The sequence below is a fragment of the Panthera pardus genome, unplaced genomic scaffold, assembly GCF_024362965.1.
Source record: "Panthera pardus isolate Hobbes unplaced genomic scaffold, ASM2436296v1 HiC_scaffold_2, whole genome shotgun sequence".
Taxonomy (NCBI): Eukaryota; Metazoa; Chordata; class Mammalia; order Carnivora; family Felidae; genus Panthera; species Panthera pardus.
Genome location: NW_026526765.1, coordinates 64,456,358 through 64,461,565, shown reverse-complemented (window position 1 = coordinate 64,461,565; position 5,208 = coordinate 64,456,358). Strand labels below are relative to the sequence as shown.

General features: G+C 44.4%; 1 non-coding gene across 1 annotated transcript; it reads right to left on the bottom strand.

Annotated features, from left to right (window-relative positions):
• Nucleotides 1–4,639: 4,639 nt before the first annotated feature.
• TRNAR-UCG (transfer RNA arginine (anticodon UCG)) lies at nt 4,640–4,724 on the bottom strand. The gene has a single exon. It is a non-coding gene; the product is annotated as a tRNA-Arg (tRNA).
• Between the last annotated feature and the right edge of the window lie 484 nt (nt 4,725–5,208).

Genomic DNA, 5,208 nt, shown 5'->3' with positions numbered 1-5,208 from the left:
CAGGCAAATGTGGGTACAGAGCCCAGCGGCTAAAAAATGAATTAAGCTGGGCTAAATTCAACTTTTCCTGAGGCTTCCCCAGCCATAGTCACTTTGTTGCTCTGAGCCTCAGTTTCCCCATCCTCCAGAAGAGGACACGAACCCCTCAACCACAGGATGGATGTGAGGCTTTGATAAGGCAGTAGTAATAATTACTCTGGATACTTACAGAGAGGCTCTCACTGTGTGCCGGGAACTGTTTCAAGTGCTCGACATGTCCTGCCTGGCAATGATCCGATGAGGTAGGTACTGTGCGCCCTCATTTTACAGAGGAGACACTGAGGCATAGAGAGGCTAAGAGACTTGGCCAAGGCCTCCAGCCAGTAAGGCAGATGTGGGCTTCAAACCCAGACAGGCGGGTTCCTGAGCGTGCACATTTAGCCCTTTTGCTATGCATCCTCCCAAACGTGTGCAGTGCTGAGCACAGCCCCTGGCATGTAGTGAGTCTGAAGGAAGGGGTAATCCCTTTCTTCTTGGTTCATTAGTTGCTCTGAAATGGCAGTGGTGGCTTGTCCCCCATGGCCAGCGCTGACAGGAGACTCGAGAGGCAGCCGGTGAATCTGTCTTGGCCAGCCAGGCAAAGCCCCTCAACCATGACTTTTCTTTTTTCTGCTTTTAGCTTGATCCTTAAAAAGTGAAAGGCGTAGATTTCAAGATCATTATGAATACAATCAATATGCCTCACCTCAGTCCAGGCCTTGTTAAGGAGCAAGGAACACATCGCTTCCAAAAGCATTTTAAGACAATTCTGGATGGGGTGCCTGGGTGGCTCGGTCGGTTAAGCATCCGACTTCGGCTCAGGTCATGATCTCATGGCCCGTGAGTTCGAGCCCCTCCTCGGGCTCTGTGCTGACAGCTCGGAGCCTGGAGCCTGTTTCAGATTCTGTGTCTCCCTCTCTCTCTGCCCCTCCCCTGTTCATGCTCTGCCTCTCTCTGTCTCAAAAATAAATAAACGTTAAAAAAAAAAATTTAAAGACAGTTCTGTGAACTCTTCTGCAATTTGGGCGCAAAGGCACTTTCGAACAAAGTCATAAGGAAATTTCTTTTTCAAGCGTGTCAAGGGTTACGTTCAATAGCAGTAGTCAGTAATAGTATATCTTGTGTGTGTGTGGGAGAGATACATGGGGCAGTGGTCAACTTTAGATTCTCTGCTACTGTAAGTTCAGCGGATATATTATAATGAGATTAGTCATTCAGAATCGGAAATAAAAGATGCATATCAATCCAGGCGGGAATGAAGCTCCTAGGGAGGAAGCGGGCAGGGTATCCGAATGGTTAGGACCATTGTCTTAGAAGGCTGGATACAAACCTTGCTTCCTCGCTGTGTGACCCTAGGCTAGTCACTGCCCCTCTCCAAACCCTACCCTCTCCTGGAACATGGCAATGGTTTTGTGGGGCGTTGCTGTGGTGATCGAACAGGATACCGTTACGTTACTATGAATCAGAAATGCTGGAAAAACAGAAGGAATAGCAGTCATTTCTGGAAGGCATCGGTGTCCGGAGTCAGGTTAGATCCAGTTTGAGTTCCTGCTCCGGCACTCTCTTGCTGAGCCTTGGTTTTCTCATCCTCAAAAGCCAGATGGTGATACTCACAGAACAGTGTATTTTTTTTTTTTTTAAAGATTCAATGAGATTAATAAAATGCATAAAACGTTTGGCACAGTACACGGTGCACAGGAAATGCTCGGTAAGTGTTAGCAGTTATAAATGGATTATGACCGCTGCCTCAGAAAGGATGCAGTGCAAGGAAAGAAAGAAAAAAGAGATTCAAACTTTGATCGCTCCCCTGAGTGTTCTATTTATTTCCTCCTGTGTGTGTGTGTGTGTGTGTGTGTGTGTACACGCACGCACGCGCCTTAGCATGGTAAATGACACCGATGACATGGTGAGAACCGGATGTGTCCCAGAATCATTTGCAACAACTGAAAACACCAGGAAGCAAGTTCCCCTTCTGGAGGCCACGCCCACTCTCGGCCACCTCCGTTTCAGCCTGCCTGCTAGATGGACCGTGACTCTGCTGTAAGCTGTCACTCTACCAGTGTAAGTTGTGCTGCCGGCCCCTGCAGTTCCCACTGGCTGCGTGTCCTTGTAGACTGGCTCTGCAGGGGATGTCAGAGAGCCACTGGACGCACCTCTTTCTTCCACTCAAGGGACAGTCACTAGAATGCGCATCTCACCCAGAGTAGGCATATCATCCTCACGCGCGTCTGCCTGCCTGACTCCCGGCTCCTAATGGTCTGTAGCTGCCACCCCACGATCACCCCCACTGTTTACACACCCTGTCTGATCATGGCCACTCCCCAGCCCGACCCCTTTCACAGGATCCCCGTCACTCTCCAGGGAGAGTCCCGGCGGCGGCACAGTTAACAGACTTTTTCTGAGTTGTCCTCAACTTGCCTCTTCAGCCCCAGTCCTGCAGGCCCTGTCAGCTGTAATTATCTGTGCAGGCGTTTATGTATCCCACTCCCTAAAAAAGACCAATTTAGACTTAGATGAAATAAACAATTTTCCAGGGAAGTGTGATTTTTCAAATCTTATCTTAGAAGAGATTAAAGTCTAAATAAACTGAATATAAAGTTTTGAAAGAGCTACTATCCCTTCCATGGGGGTGTGGGGAGGAAAGCTATGAAGTTTCTAGAGGAATTTTTACCAAACTATTCAAGAACAGATACTCCTTAGGGGGTGGATCTGGTAGACACCACATTCATCAATGATCAAAGTTAGCACGACTTGTTAACAGACGAACATTCATGTGTCTTCAGATACCACGCACTAAAAAGGACATAACCGCCCCTCCGTGGCATTTCTCACACAAAATGCGTAACTTGAATCTAGTCACGAGGAAGCATCGGACAAACTCCGGTGGAGGATATTACACAAAAGAAATAGCCTGCACGCGTCAAAATGTCAGGCTTGTCGAGGACAAAGACTGAGGAATTGCTCCAGATTAAAGGGGACTCAAGAGAGGTGACAGCTAAGTGCATGTGTGATGCTGGGCTGGCACTAACTAGAAAACAGTATTTCTATGAAAGACACTTGAGAAAACTGATAAAACTTGAATAAGGCCTGTGGATTAGATGTTAGCACTGTATCAGTGTTAATTTCCTGGTTTTGACGATTGTATCGTGATCGTTGTAAGGATATATCTTTGTGTTTAGAAAACACACACCGAAGTATCCAGGGCTAGAGGGATATATCTATAATTTACTCTCAAAAGATTCAGGAAAAAAAATGATATATGCATTTCGGGAATCTGGGCTTATGGTAAAGTCATACTCTTTTTTGTTTTTGTTTTTTTTACAATTTTTCTATAAATCTGTAATTCTTTAAAACAGAAGGCTACATAAATAATGGATCGTTCCGATTTTATTTGAGCTAATCTAGAGCAAAGAAAAAGGAAAAGAATCACGTTTTCCATTTTTTTACGCAATAACATTAGTAAATATGATAAAAATTGAGACAAAAAGAAAACTACAATGGCACTTGTGAATAATAATACAAAATTCTGAAGTATTAGAAGCCATATGCAACATCTAGTTAAAAGTGAAAGACTTAAAAAAAAAAAGACCTCTCAGAAATGAAAGAAAACATAAACAATATGATAGGACCAAGTAGAGTTTATTTCAGGAATTCAAGGGTGAGTTCATATCAGAAATTGACTGAAATTTAATGACTTAAAGAGAAAAATCAGGGAGTGCCTGGGTGGCTCAGGTGGTTAAGCAGGTCATGACTTCGGCTCAGGTCGGTGATCTCACAGTTTGTGAGTTCAAGCCCCGAGATGGGCTCTCTGCTGTCAGCACCAGAGCCTGCTTCGGACCCTTGTCCCCACTTCTCTCTGCCCCTCCCCTGCTCACACGCTCTCTCTCTCTTTCTGTCAAAGATAAATACACATTAAAAAAAAAAAAACCCTTTCAAGAAAAAAATCACGTGATCACCTCTCTGCTGAAAGGCCTTTGCCGCAATCCAATGCTTAATAATAAAATAGGAATTCACCAATTCTTCCTTAACGTGATAAAAATATATTTATCTCAGTTCCCAAGCCAGGATTATGCTGAATGGGGTAATGCTTCCAGCATGCCAACGTAAGTGAAAGGGAAGGCTACCCTTCACCGCGTGTTGATTACACACTTGATGCTCTCCATGCAAGACTTAATTTGTCTCCATTTTAGTGAATTAATTTCTGTTCTTTATTATTTCCTTTCTTCTATTTCATTTGGGTTTAATGTGCCCTTCTTTTTCTAACTTCTTGTGACGGATTCTTAGAGGAGGGTCTCCCAGACTTTCTTCTGTTTAAATATAGGCATTGAAAGCTACGTATTTGCTTCTGAGCACAGTTTGAGCTGTGGCTCACGACCAAGTAATATTTTCCTTAGCATTTAGCTCAAGGTGGTTTCTTATTTCAATATGCTGTAGAGCGAAATAAAATGCCCAAGATATATTTGTGTAAGTTTTGATTTCGTGTTTTTTTTTTTTTAATTTTTTTTTTTAACTTTTATTTATTTTTCAGACAGAGAGAGACACAGCATGAACAGGGGAGGGGCAGAGAGAGAGGGAAACACAGAATCGGAAGCAGGCTCCAGGCTCTGAGCCATCAGCCCAGAGCCCGACGCGGGGCTCGAACCCGCGAACCGCGAGATCGTGACCTGAGCCGAAGTCAGACGCTTAACCGACTGAGCCACCCAGGCGCCCCATTTTTTTTTTTTTTTTTTTAACTTTTATTTATTTTTCAGACAGAGAGAGACACAGCATGAACAGGGGAGGGGCAGTGATTTCGTGTTTTAAGCAAACAATTTCCACTGCCAATTGCTTTGAATAAGGTAGGAAACTTGAACACCTCTCTGTCAGTAAAAGAATAAACAAAGCGCAAACTAGGGCCACTTGTAAAGTGTTGTTGGAACACAGCCCCACCGTCTGTTTACCGATTGTCCCTGGCTACTTCTGTGCGATGGACTAGGATGAGTAGTGACAGAAGCCATGTGGCCTGCAAAGTCTAAAATACTTACTATCTGGCTCTCTATACAGTTCACGAACTCCTGCTGTAGATCAGGAGCTACTTAGGGCAAAGGTCAGGTCTCCTGGAGCCCTGTCCCCAGGCTAATGGCTAATAATCTAATGACTAATGACTAGTAATGGCTAATGCCTAGTAATCAGTGAGTGTTGGGGGATGAG